Source organism: Dryobates pubescens, chromosome 27 (assembly GCF_014839835.1).
Source record: "Dryobates pubescens isolate bDryPub1 chromosome 27, bDryPub1.pri, whole genome shotgun sequence".
Lineage (NCBI taxonomy): Eukaryota > Metazoa > Chordata > Aves > Piciformes > Picidae > Dryobates > Dryobates pubescens.
In genome coordinates this window covers 8,370,397-8,384,313 of record NC_071638.1, presented here as the reverse complement: position 1 = coordinate 8,384,313, position 13,917 = coordinate 8,370,397, and the positions used below count along the sequence as shown (strand labels likewise).

The 13,917-nt window shown below is 62.3% G+C and overlaps 1 protein-coding gene across 2 annotated transcripts in view; it reads left to right on the top strand.

Moving 5' to 3' along the window:
* The first annotated feature begins 11,895 nt into the window (after nucleotides 1–11,895).
* SHANK3 (SH3 and multiple ankyrin repeat domains 3) overlaps nucleotides 11,896–13,917 on the top strand; it is a 249,997-nt gene continuing 247,975 nt past the window's right edge. The window contains exon 1 of one of the 2 annotated variants that reach the window (XM_054173855.1): nucleotides 11,896–11,913. The gene's annotated coding sequence lies outside the window, so the exon portion shown is untranslated. Of the gene's footprint in view, nucleotides 11,914–12,654; nucleotides 12,747–13,917 lie in introns of those variants that run through there. The other variant, XM_054173853.1, reaches the window with a different exon arrangement.

The following is a 13,917-nucleotide window of genomic DNA, read 5'->3' as shown; positions in this document are numbered from 1 at the left end:
GCAAAGCTTTCCCTGCCCCACACCTGCCAAATGAATCACAGAATGGTAGGGCCTGGAAGGCACCTCTGGAGGTCACTGAGTCCAATTTCCTGCCAGGCCAAGGTCACCTAGAGAACATCACCCAGGAATACATCCACGTGGTTTGGAGGTGCAGACTCCATAACTTCTCTGGGCAGCCTGATCCAGGGCTCTGTAACCCTTGAATTAAAGAAGTTCCTCCTTGTGTTTAGATGGAAGAGGGCAGATTTAGATTGGACTGCAGGAGGAGGTTTTGCACAATGAGGATGGTGAAACCTGGAACAGGTTGCCCAGGGATGTGGCTGAGCCCCTGTCCCTGGAGACATTCAAGGTGAGACTTGAGGTCCCTAGGCAGCCTGATCTAGTTGGAGGTGCCCCTGCTGACTGCAGAGGCTTGGCCAAGATGACCTTGGCGTGTGTCTTCCAACCCAATGCCATCTGTGTAGCCGTGGCGGTGCCCGCAGCCCGTTGCGCGGTGCCCGCAGCCCGTTGCGCTGTGCCCGCGCCAACGCTATCCGCTGCCGTTGCCCACCGCCGCCACCAGGGGGCGCCGCCGCTCGCCGCCGCTGTTGGGCTGCGCCGGAGCGGCGGGCAGCGAGCCTTGGGGCGGCGAGCCGGGGTCCGGCGGGAGGGTCCTGCCGGAGCTGCCCATTCCTCGCTCGCTGGAGCAGCTCTGCCCTCCAGGCCTCAGGCGCCGGCTCCCAGGGTGGGTGGGTGCTGCGGGGAGCCAGCGGCGGGACATGGGGGGAGCTTCTGGTGGCCTTTCGGGAGCCTATCGGAAAGCCGGGGGGCAGGGTGTCCCCCGGGGAGCTACGTTCTGCATCTCCCGTGTCCTCCATCCCCCCGCGGGAAAGCTCGGCCTTGCCTTCGGGGGGTGCAAACCACAGGGCAAGGGTCTGCAGGGCACAGGGACAGCGTGGGCACCTGCAGGGCATCGTCAGGGCAGCTGCCCCCGAGGGCGGGCTCAGGAACCTGCTCACCCCAAGTAAGGGCATCGGTGTGACACTGCCGGGAAGCTGAGGGCAGCTCCACGGGGGACATTCCTCAAGTGGGCACCACCACGCTTCTTTCAGAGCAGCCTGGTCTCTGCCCCGTGCCTGCAGCAGCCTGGCACCGTGGGTCTTCAGCAGGAGAGGATGCCGTGGGGCAGTGGATGGGATGCAGGGGGTCTGCCGACCGGGGTCATGTTCAGGGTGCTACAACCAGCAGAGAGGTGTCACAGCGGGGTGCCAGGGACACTGTCTGGCCATGGGTGTTTGCAGACATGCCTTGGTGTGCAGGACAGTGCAGCGACCTGGTGTGACAGGCAGAGCTGGCAGCCAGCAGAAGTCACTGTCCCCATGGCACCAGGCCCTGGAGATGTGTGAAGCTTGGGGTGTCCTCAGGAGAGGGACTGATGTGCCCACCGTGCATGCAGCCACAGCCTGGCAGGACCAGGGCACATGGCCAGTGGCCTCAGGGACACAGGGTCATGCCATGGAGGTGCTGGTGTGGAGGGGCAGTGCAGGAGACCATCTGTCTGCCTTCCAGGAGTCGGGTCAGAGTCACTGCAACCTGCTCCCAGACCACAGTGCCAGCCTGAGGAGGTACAGCAGGGGATTGCCCCCACAGAAGGCCTCGGTGTTCCTGGGCTGGGGGTGGTTCTGGGCAGACATCCTGCAGCTCCTGGGTGGCAGATGGATCTGGGATGTCCCTCTGCAGCCCAGTACCACCCCTCACACGCCAGCTGGAGTCTCCAACAGGCTCTCTCTGATCATGTTCCTGACATTATTTTCCATAGGCCATGTCTGCTTCTTCCCATCTGCATGCTCAGGCTGCAGGCTGGGTGCCAGGGGATGGCAGAGATGGTGGAGGATGCTGCATGGCCATGCAAGGCACCAGGAACCAGGCAGTGGCTGGCTCAGCTTGTGCAGGGAGGGGAGCGCTGGCTAAGTGTGCTGGGAGGAGCTGTCACAGCATCACCAGGTGCTTCGGGTGGGAAGGGGCCTCTAGCAGTCAACTGCTCCAACACCCCAGCTCAGGCAGGGTCAGCAGCTTACCCAAGACCATGACCAGTCAGATCCTGGATATCTCCAAGGATAGAGACTCCACAACTTCTCTGGGTGACCTGTGCCACCCTCACAGTAACAAAAGTGTCTTCTGGGTTTAGGTGGCATTTAATGGATTTGGATTTGTGTCCATTGCCTCTCCTCTTGTCTCTGGACAGCACATCAGACTCAGTGTGGCCCTGGGCAGCCTGATCTCGTTGGAGGTGCAGGGGTAAGATGACCTTGGAGAGACCCTTCTGACCCAATGCACTCTGTGAATCTGAGAAGCACCTGGCTCCCTCTTCATACCCTCCCATCAGACATTGATAAGATCCTCTGAGCCTTCTCCTGTTTAAGCTTAACAGACCCAGCCCTCTCAGCCTCTCCTCATATGAGGGATGCTCAAGTCAGCCTCAGAATGGCCCTTTGGAGGACTCTCTTCAGTACACCAGAGCCCAGAACAGGGCCAGCACTCCAGCTGTGGTCTCACCAGTGCTGAGCAGAAAGGATGGATCACCTCCCTCCTGGCCATGCTGCTCCTGCAGCCCAGGATGTTGGTGGCTTGCTTTGACACAAGGGCACAGAGCTTGGTGTCAACCAGAGCCCCCAGGTCCCTCTGGGCAGAGCTGCTTCCCAGCCAGCACACACTGGTGCTGCGAGGTTACTCTTCCCCAGGTGCAGGACTTTGCAGTCCCTTGGCTGAACTCGAGGAGATGCCAGCTCCATTCTCCTCTCTGGATGGCAGCACACCCCTGTGGTCTATCAGCCATTCCTCCTAGCTCTGAGTCAGCTGCAGGCTTGCTGCGCTGTGTGCCCCACCAGCCATGTTGTTAGTGGAGATGTTGGACAATGTTGGCCCCACTGTTGACCCCTGGGACACTCCACTGGCCTCCACCTGGGCTTTGCACCACTGGTCACAGCTGTCTGGACCCAGCCATGCAGGAAGTTCTCAGTCTACATCCCTGTTTGCTCATCTGATCCATAGCTTAGCAGCAGACAGCATGAAGAAAAGCATGACTGAAGCTGAGGTAACATCTGCTGCTCCCCCTCAACCACCCAGCCAGAGCCTCCTCCTGCTGGGCTGTCAGGCTGGGGAGGCACCATTGCCCCTTCTTCCATGGAGAAGGGGCTGGAACCTTTCCTGTCTAGAGCCAGGGCTGTGCCCAGGGCGTTGCCTCCATGCAGAAGGAGATTCCTCTCCAAGGCTTCCCAGAGAAGCCCTGGCCCTCCTCCATGAACTGCAACTGGTGGCTGCAGGCTTTGACACCCCTCATGAGCTGGTATGAGCTGGTATGGGGTGGTCATGCCCTTGTGCTTGCCATGGGGTGGCTCTGTGCAGTGCGGCAGTCTGTGCCTGCTCCAGGGCCTGCTTTCCTCCTCCTGGCCCTGCTCTGCTGTGGCTGTCCTGGTTTGGCTGTCCTGGAATCCTGAGCCAGCCAGGAGCTGCAGGCTGCCAGCAGTTTGGAGGCAGCCAGGGTGAAGCTGGCAGGGGCAGGAGCTGGGGCAGCTGCCCCGAGCTGGCTGCAGGTCCATCCCATCCCAGCAGCGTCTCTGCACGTAGAGGGGGAGGGATGCTGGGGCTGGGACTCCTCCTGAGCCTCTTCCTTCTGCTTCTCCTGCTCTCTTGCTCACTGTTCTGCTCCTGAGGATGCTTTCCTGCTTGCTGTGAGTGCTGTGCAGTTCCTGGGCTGGGCACAGCTCTGTGTGCTTGGCATTGGCATTAATATTGGTTTGGCTGTTCCATTCAATCTGTTCCCAGCTCAGCCCACAGGGCTCCTCTCTGTTCCTGACTCCCTCTTCTTGGCTGAGGGGGGAGTCACTGGATGATAGAGCAGCTGCTGGACCTCTGTGCAGTGTGGAGACACCAGGCCAGGCCATGTTATGCAAGAGGGCACCCAAGGGACATGTTCCTAATCCTTTGGATGGCAAAGCAGCTGAGGGAGTTGGGTTTGCTTAGTTTGGAGAAAAGGAGGCTGAGGGGAGGCCTTCTGGCTCTCTACAGCTCCCTGGAAGGAGGCTGATAACAGGTGGGGTTGGTCTCTTCTCCCAAGGAACAAGTGGTGGGACAAGAGGAAATGGTCTCAAGTTGATCCAGGAGAGGTTGAGGTTGGCCATGAAGAACAATTTTTGCCCCTTGGGGGTTGTCCAGGCCTGGCCCTGGCTGCCCAGGGCAGTGGTGGAGTCCCCATCCCTGCAGGGGTTTCAGAGCCATGGAGCTGTGGTGCTGAGGGCCATGGGTTGGTGGTGCCCTGGCAGTGCTGGGTCAGTGGTTGGGCTCCATGATCTTGAAGGTCTTCTCCAAGCAAAACCATTCCATGCTGGCTGGGGTGGGGTTGTGTGGACATTTCTGCTTTCTCCCACCTTCTGTGGGGACAGCGTGGGGCAAGGGCGACCTATGGCACTAGCAGGGCAGAGGGAGCAGAGGGAAGTGCCAGGGCCAGGCAGGGACAGGATGTCCTTGTGGCAAGGCAGGCGGAGAGACAGCCTCTGGAAATGTGCAGTGTCACCAAATTAAGGGCTTAATTAGCAGGCGTGCTTCCCTTAAGGAGCTGTCTCCTCATTAGCATAGAGAACGGTGATTAAGCAGCGGGAAGGGGCCGGCGCCGCCAGCGGGGCTGGGGAGGCAGCCAGCAGCTCCTCCCTGGCGCGGGGCAGGGAGCACGTCCCGCAGCCAGCCCTGGCACCGACCTCCTCATCTGCCCACCCCGAGCCAGGCCTGCCCTCAGCATCTCGCTTCTCCCAGCTCAGCTGCCCCTCCGAGCTCCCCCTCCCAAGGGCAGAGGCTTTCCAGGTGCAAGCCTGGCACCAGGAGGGTTTGCTGGCTTGGCCACGTTGGGCTGGAGGAGGCTCGTGGCATGGCACTTGGAGGGCAGGGTAGGTGCCCAGAGGGGCTGTCCCGTGTCCTGTGGAGGAGCCTCACCCACCCTGCAGCTGAGAAGAGCTGGTGGGGCCCAGAGGGGCTGTCTGTGAAGCCTGCAGGACACCTCTGGTGCTGGTGATGCCACCCCAGAGGAGATGCAGTTGTTCCTCGGTGTGAAGGTGGCCAGGGCTTGCATCTGGGGCTATTCACAAGCTGGTGGGCAGAATGCTTTGAAAATGTGCTTAGATGAAAAACAGGCTGGAAAGGCTGAGCACGTGAAGGGCTGTGCTGTGCTGAGTGGGATGAAGGCTTCAGCCACGTGAGGTCTTCTGCCCCTGCACTTCATGAGGCTGAGAGGCTGCACATAAACTGGGCACAAGGTTGCTGAGGTGAGGCTGCTCTGCAGCTTTTGGGCCAGCCTTCAGAGTCAAGTGTGGCCCTGGGAAGAAGCTCAGCATGCCAAGAACACACCCCCCAACCCCCTCCTCCCTGGGGGGAAAGCTAGGGTGGAGGTTTGGAGGAAGGACTTGGCCAAAGGCTGTACCAAAGTCCTGGTGGATGTGATCTGGTTGGAGGGAGAGAGACAACTCTGCCTCAGCACAGGGAGCTGCAGGTACAGCTTTTAGTGTCTCCTATTTGCCTGACCCCAGGCAGTGCTCTCGTTGTCGATGGCTGCATCCTAGCCAGGTCCTTCTCAGCTCTTGCAGTAACGTTTCTCCTGTTGAGAGTTATCTGACTTCACGCTGCCCATGTGAGTGCTGGGAGCAGCCCACAGCAGCACAGTCAGGTGCCCAGGAGCTGAGGTGTTTGCCATGTGGCAGGGTGGGCTGGAGGAGCTGAGACAGGAGAGTGTGGTGGTTTGAAAGGAAAGGCTCTGCTTTCCCTCCCCCACTGAGAAAGAAACCACGGCTAAACCCAGTCGGAGAAATGAGAGTATATTTTACAAGGAAACAGATTCTATGTAACACAACAAATACAGGTATTTTACAATATATACAGGAATGTACAGCAAATGAACTCAACCAGAAACCAGACCCCCCACAGAGGGGGCTTCCCCCTGTGCCCCCTTCAACCCCCCTACCTCCCTTCTCCCCCAAAAGAGGTAGAAGAAGAGACGAGGACAGTTAACAGGGCAGGAAAGGAATAAAGGCCTTGCACAGGAGTTAGTATCTTATCTTAGTTGGCCAGAATCCCAGAAGCAGATCCAGCCGAAAGGGACAGCGAAGGAAGGAAGACTGAGAGAAAGTTCCCAACTCCCCTGGGTCCAATCTCTCCTCCCACAATCCTACCAATGAAATTCGTTTAGAAAACCAAAACATTTTACAAACATTTAGCCAGTGTGCCCCTTCCTTAAAGGCACAGCATCAAACGGCCACAAACGGGAGAAGCATTTTCACTAACAAGCGTTGGCCAGAGGCTCCTCAGCAGCAAGACTGCAGGGACTGTGTCCACGGCTCGGCACGGGAGGCTTGCAGAGCAGGACAACGCTGCTGGAGCGGTGCACAGGCTGGAGGTGGTGGTGCTCTGGAGCCCCCTCCCAGCACAACACAGCACAGCACAGCACAGCACGGGTGGTGAGGGCAGGAGGTGCGGTGAGACAAGCGATGCCTTGTGCATGACTGTGACGTGCTGTGTGGCACGGCTTGAGCCGTGGGCAGCGGCCTGGCACTTCTTTGCCTGCCCGGGTAGGTCCCAGCAGCAGATGCACGGTGGGGTTGGTGCCACCACCAAGGCTGCTGCTGCAGGAAGCGGCGGGCTGGGCACGGGGTGCCCTTAGCGGCGCGCTCGGAGGCTGCTGCTGGCAGAGCCCAAGGCTTATCTGTGTCAGGCAGGAAGATCTGACATTTCGGAGTCCCACAGCAGCTGCTCCTACACCATGAGCTCAGGGAAGAGACATCTGCACCTCCTGCTAGCGACAAGAGCTGGAAAACACGCAGCCGCCTCCTGCGTTGGCCCACCTTTTGGAGCTGCTCTTGGTCCTGACCAGCTTTGTGCTGGACGCCCGGGAATGGTTCATGAAGGGAATGCGATGGGATCCAGCGTGTAGGACATGGGGAGGAGCCCCAGAAAGCACCCAGTTTGTTCCATGAGGCTCAGTGCAGAGGAAGAGCTCAGCCCAGGGATGCCAGAGCCAAGCAGTGGCACTAGCATGTGGTGGGCATGTGTGGCCACTGGGCACCACCTTGGGAAGGGCAGCGTGGGGGACAAATGCCCTGGGCCACCTTCTGTCTCTTTCTGGGCTGCTCTGTAGTTGTGTGGCAGCCCAGTGAGGAGCAGCAGGAGGTAGTGGGGCTAGTAGGGGATGTGGTGAGCTTTTGGCAAACTGATCCTAAACTGGCATGTCTCACCCTGGCTGGGGATGTCTCTGTGCCCAAGGTGGCCTCAGCCCATGGCTTCAGGCTCCTTGTGCTGGGCAGGGCTGTGGTGGACCCTGCAGATAGGGACCCAGACCTTGAAGGTGGCTCTCTTGCCTGTGGTGCTTGGAGCTCTGTCAGGGCCCTGGGGCCATCCCGAGGTAGCCAGAGCTGCTGAGGAGACACACGGTGGTGTTTGTGTGTGCTAGGAGCTGTGGGTGATGCATCATCTCCAGCCAGAGCTTTCAGCAGCGTGACTCTAAATGAAGCTCGGAGTGTTGAGCTCAGCAGGAGTCACCCCTCGCTGCAGGGGCAGTGGTAAACCCACAGCTGGAGTCCCACAGCTGGCAGGCTGTCCTCTCTGCAGGCTTGTTGGCACACTGCCCAAGGCAGCAGGCCTGGCCCTGCCTGTGCCCAGCTGGAGCCGGCTGCTCCTCTCCCTGTAGCCAGTCCCTAAGAGCTTAGAGTGCTGGCAGAGGTGGTGTCACTCTGTGGTGAGAGGCACTTTGCTGGCACACAGAACCCCAGATGGGTTGAGCTGGAAGGGACCTTAAAGATTATCTAGTTTCAACCCCCCTGCCATGGGCAGAGGCACCTCCCACCAGATCAAGCTGCTCCAGGCCTGGCCTGCCACACTTCCAGGGATGGGACATCCACAGCTATATTTCCACTCTAACCAATGCCAAAGCAAAAGCCTCTTCCAGAGCTTCCCAAGAAGTTCCATGTCCTGGGCTTGGCTGGAGACTGAAGGAACTGTCATGCCCAGCCATGATCCCCTCCATGCCACCAGGAATGTTGGGCATGCTGCCAGCCCTGTGGCAACTGCCTTCCCCTGCAGCTCTTTGCCCATGCAGTGCACAGAGCATGGAATCAGCCTCTGCTGCCACCTCCTTCCCTGCAAAGGGCAGCACTGGAGAGGGCTCCAGCCAGTGGCCCACTTCCTGCCATCCCATGCTATGCCATGATGGGAAGGGCAAGCCTGAGACGGGAGGCTCAGAAGAGGAGGGGAGCTAAGCTGTGCCCCTGGCGCTGGGTGCTGCTGCCCCACTGCTTGCCTGTGTCAGGGGCTGGAGGGCCTCAGCAGGGTGTGCTGGCAGCAGCCTGGAGATCGAGAAGACTTTTTGCTGCTCCAAGTGCAGCACTGAGTGCAGGGTCCAGAGATACCACCTGGCCCCATGGTGAGCCATCCCCCAGCACTGCCCAGCACCCCCGGGTGAATCCAGGGCAGTTCTCTTTGCTCGATGGTGGGCAGCCACCTGGATCCCCACCGCAGCCACCAAGGTCCCTGGTTCTCTCCCTCTCTGGCCTTTTCACGCCCATCACCCGAGCTCCGTGCTTGTGAGGTGTGCAGCATTCCCAGCTGCAGAGCGTCCTCGGCTCATCGCAGGGTGCCCTGGCATGCCTGGGAGCAAACCCAGCCAGGTCTGGGCAGCTCCGCGGCTGCCCCCTTGCTCTGGGACCCCTGCGTGGTGTCTGCTCTCCCGCGGTGCCAGACTGGAGGGAGCAGATGGGCCCTGCCTCCGCCTGGCTCCGCGCTCCTGCCTGGGCGCCGGCTTCCTGCTGCTTCCCACTCGCCAGCCTTGCTCCGCGCCGCTTCCCTCACCTTTGGAGAAGGCATCGCGGCCGCCGACCTCCTCCGTGCGCCGCGGGCCCGTGCTGCCGCGCACGGCGCTCGTCCGCAGCCCCTGCTCGGGGCCAGCCCCGCCGGGCCCCCTCCAGCCCCGCCGCTCCCCGGGGCCGGTGTGCCCACGCTCCCCGGGCGTGCGTGCGGGCGCTGCCCTGCCCTGCGGAACCTCCCACCTGTCAGTCCTGCTTCAGCAGACCACAGCATCCTGGTTGTGTGCTGGTTCCACCTCCTGGACCGCACGGAGCAAGCTGGGCTGCCTCCCACGGTGTCCTGCCTGAGGCTCAGCCCTGGCATGGGTTGTGCTCTTGAGTTTCTCACCTCGGCATGGGCACAAACCCGGGGCCACGCCACAGCACTGTGCTGTGCTGAAAGGCAGGAGGAGGGTGGCTTCTCATTCCTCGGGCCAGCCCTGGCCCAGAGCTGCTCCTCTCCTTCAGCTGTGTGCATGCTGTGGGCTGCCTGGACGTACAGACATCTGCGTGGGGGTCCTCGTTGTCCCCACCGCAGCAGCTGCCTGCTGCAGAGGTGCCCTCAGCTGAGCACTCTCTTGGCTGCTCTCCCCTGAGCGATGTCTCTTCTCCCAGCTCATACCAGCTCTATTTCACACTTGGGTAGTCTCGAGGGGAGCTGCCACCTTCAATATGTCAGCTGCTGCTCATATTGAGCTGCCCTGTGCCTGGGCTGTGCTGTGGAGGAGCTCAGGAGTCGGCTGCCCCAGAGAGACCTGGCAGAGAGGCCCCTGCTGTCCTCCCTGGAGGGCTGCTGCTGAGAGGAGGAAGTTCTGCCCCTCTCCACCGAGGCCCATCCCTTGCTGTTTAATTGCTCCCTGTGCCATGCAGCCAGGATCTCCTTGCTTGACCTCCAGCAGGACCTGCTCATGTGTTGTTCTGCCCAGGATGTTCCTGGGGCTCCATCCCACTCTCCTGTGTCCAGGCTCTGGTCCCACTCCTGTGACTCCAGCACCTGCTCCTCTCCAGTGCAGCTGGGACTTGTTCCTAGTGCCATGGGGCTGCAGCCCTTGTCCCAGCAGCAGCTCTGAGCTGGTGGTGGGAGTGCTGCAGTGCTCTGAGGACACTTGGAGCATGGGGACAGAGGGCAATGTGTCAGTTTTATGGGGACTATGTGTTCTCAGCTCTCCAGGCTCACAAAGGAAGTCCAGGAAGTTTGTCTCCATGAGCTAAAAAGTGCCCAAAGAATGGCAGCTGAACTTCTCATCACCAAAACCAGGGCAAAGGCACAGGCAGAGCCTGGATGCTATGTCCAAGCCCCTGAGGTAGCAACGTTGACCTGGGAAGCCACAGGAAGAACTTCCCTTGGTGGCTACAGTTCCCCTTGGAGAGTTGGGGAAGGGATATGTGGGAACTACAGCCAGCACAGATCCCAGGGGATGCTGAGAGCTGTCCCAGGTAGAGGGAGAAGAATTAAATTAAGAAGAATTAAATCTAGCCAGGGAGATCAAGGGGAACAGCAGACATTTCTATAGGTATAGTAATGGTAAAAAGAAACCTAGGGAAGGTGTGGGCCCCTCAGGAAGGAAACAGGTGAGCTGGTGACAAGTGACACTCCCTGGGGTGTCAGGAAGTGATAGGACTGGGGGGGAATGGAGCAAAACTACAAATGGGTAGATTCAGATTGGATGTCAGGAAGGAGTTCTTCCCCATGAGGGCTGTGAGACACTGGCACAGGTTGCCCAGGGAGGTGGTGGAAGCCTCATCCCTGGAGGTTTTTGCAGCCAGTGGCTGTGAGCATCCTGCTCTTGTGTGAGGTGTCCCTGGCCATGGCAGGGGGTTGGAACTGGATGATCCTTGAGGTCCCTTCCAACCCTGGCAATTCTATGACGCTATGAGTCTATGATCTTGGCAGCGTCCTGCAGCAGCCGGATGGGTCCATCCCTCCTGTGGCTCTCCCGAGCTGGGTGTGACTGCTGCAGGGGGATTGCTGCTGCCCAAAGGAGGGACCGAGCCTGGCAGAGCAGCCTCTCCTGGAGGGGCACAAGGCACTCGGGGCACAGGGGACGCTGCACAGGCTGTGAGTCCCCGTGTGCCTCACTGAGGTGGTTGGAAGCACTTGACCTCCTTCCAGCAGAGCCCACACAGACACGTGGCTGTGCTGCACCGCAGCTGCACGCTGCTGCCGCACGCATGGAAGCTGGCGAGCGGAGCCGGGGCCGGGGCATGCCGGGCCGGGCAGGGCATGCCAGGCTGGGCAGGAAGAGCAGGTACGATGGCATGCCGGGCTGGGCAGGTGGTGGGATTATGGAGGCACAAGAGGGGTGGGCAGCAGGGTGAGAGGGGTTGTGCTGCCTTACAGGTGAAACTGGCAGGGCAGGGTCCCTCCCTCCCACCACATCTCTGCCAAGGGTGCTGCCTGCTCTCTGGATCAGCCCTGCAGCCCCTCTCGGCTGCCCTGTCCCTGCCCACCCGCATCCCACCCACGGCTGGCCAGGGCAGACTATGTGCCCCAGCAAGTGCCCGTCTGTTTGTCCATCCAGTTCTGCTGCCGGTGCTGGGCTCTCAGCCCTACACAGGGGCTTCCTCCCGGCCACGGAACTCCCACAGGAAGGGAGAATCCCAGCTCTGACAAGGTGTTTCCTGGCTCCCAGATAGGATGCGGAGGCACATCCTGAGTCCGGTCCCCTGAGCCGTGCATGCCGCAACCCCTGTGATGCTCAGCACCCCCAAGGCCATGCTCATGTCACAACCCCCATGGTGCTCAGCACCCCACAGTCTCCCAGATCCATGCACATGCCACGGACGCCTGTGGTGCTCAGCACCCCACGGACCCCAAGGCCATGCGTGTGCAGCCCGTGTGTAACTGTGGGACCTAGTGGCCAGGGCCTGACCCGGGACGTCCGCATGTCTCAGGCTGACGACAGCAGGACGCGGGGTGTGGAGCTCGGCGAGGGCCAGGGGTGTCCCCTTCCTGACAGGAAAGGGGCTGAGCTGGCGGCCCGGGGCTTCCTGCAGGCTTCAGCTCCGCGGGCGTCGGCAGCGGGAGCAGCCTGAGGAACACACAGGCCCGGGACAGGTAACGGCATGGGGCCGCATGGGGGGGGTGCCCGGCTGACCCCAGCACCCTGGGGCTGGGGCTCCCCTTCTCTCGGCGGGGCCGTGCAAGTCCTGGCAACGGCACCGCGGTGCCTGCGGTGGGGCCGTGCCAGCCCTGGGAAGGGCACCCCGGTGCCCTCCGTGGAACTGGCTGGGCTGGGGCAGTTCTGGTTCCTCGTCCTGGGGTCCGGGGCCGGGCTGGCCCCGGTGCCTGGCGGTGGGCGAAGTGGTGCTACGTTGGCACCCTAGCCCTGCTATCGGAGCATCCATCGGCCCCGGCCCGGCCCCGGGGCGCTGTGCGGGACCGTGGCGGGGCACTCCGCGGGAGTACGCCGGGGCTCAGGTCTGCCCTCGCCCCCGGCCGCCGCTTTCTCCCGGGGCTGCCGGCGAAGGGGCCGAGCCGCGGCCGGGCGCGTCCCCGCGGGCGGGGGCGGCGGGAGCCCGGCGGGGTGGAAGCGGCGGGAAGCCGGTGGCGGCTGCGGGGCAGCGGTGGCCGCGGATGCCGGGGCCGGAGCAGCCGCCTCTGAAGTTTGCCTCCGCCCGCCCCTCGCCGCGCTCCCGGTTCCCCGTTGCCATGACAACTCCTTAAACTAACACCCGCTGCCGGCGGCGGGGGACGAGTTCGCGGAGGCTTCGCCGCGCGCGCCGCTCCCCGCCCCGGCCCCGCCGCCCCCGCCCCGCTCCGCTCCCCGCTCCGGTCCCTGCTCCCCGCTCCCCGCTCCGCTCCGCGCCCTCCCGCCGCCGGCGGCCGCCGCTGCCCCCGGCCGCACCGCGGCTATGGTGGCTCGGGCCCCGCCGCCCGCCGTCCCGCAGGTAACGAGCGGAGCCGGGGCGGGGAGCGGGGCGCCCAGCGGAGCCGGCGCTCAGCCCTGCCTGGAGGTCGCGCTCCGGGTCCGGCGGCTCGGAGGGGCACCAACGGGAGGGCTCCGCCGGAGCCCGTGCCCGGGCGGGTGGGAGGCAGAGGCGGCGGCAGGCGGGGCCGGGCGGGGGGCGTGCAGGGCGGGGGAGGTTGCATCGGTGTGCTGCGGGGGGGCCGCGGTGTGAGTGGGCACAGGGCCGGGGCGTGCCGGCCGGGGGGTGGTCCCCGCGTGTTTGTGCTGGGCAATGTGGGCCGTGGGTCGCGGCTGGGTGCCCGTCCTGGGGGCTGTGCTCAGGGGTTGGCCGCAGCTGCAGCGGCCAGTGGGGCCTCTGGAGGAAACAGGGGCCGTGGGGGGCAGTGGGAAGTCTTGGGGGGGTGTTGGTGCGTCAGGACAGGAGCTGTGGCTGGAACTGGGGTGCCTGTGCCGGGGGCAGGGGCTGTGAGGTACTTGGGGAGTGTGGACAGCAGGTAGGGGCTGCGGCTGCCACGGGGCATCTGTTTTGGGGAGCAAGGGCTGAGGTTTGCAGCGAGCTGAATGTGCCTGGGGGCAGCTGCCGTGGTGGGAAGGGACACGTAGGTATTGAGACCGTGGCTGGTGCTGGGGGCTGGTGCTGGGGAGCAGGACCCGATTTTTGGTAGCTGTGGCAGAGGAAGGGGACCACGACGCCTGCAGCGTGGTCCAGCGGCGTTTAGGCAGCAGAAGGACTTCTGGTGGAGGCATGGCAGCGCTTTGTGACTTCTCTGTTGGTGGTCCTGGTGTAGATGAGCAGAAGTGGGGGTGTCTGCCCTTGGGGCTTCGCACGTGGTGCTGCAGGCTCCATTTCCCTGTGCTCTGTGCTCCCTTGCTAAGCACAGTTTGTGTGGTAAAGTCATCTCCAGCCCGTGCCGTCGCAGCCAGCAGGCCGCTGCCTGGGCTCAGGGAGTGCTGGACAGGCCTGTTGAGGCTTTGTGTGGTTGTGTCCTCCTGCCTCAGTCTCAGCCATCTTGCTGTTTTGCTTGGCCCTGCTGCCTCAGGGAACTGCTGCAAAAGTGTCTGCCGCTCTACTGCTCTTCCACAACTGGGACAAGGGAGCAGGAAAGTCCCGAGCTGGGTTGGCCAGCACAGGCACCACTACCCAGGGGTGC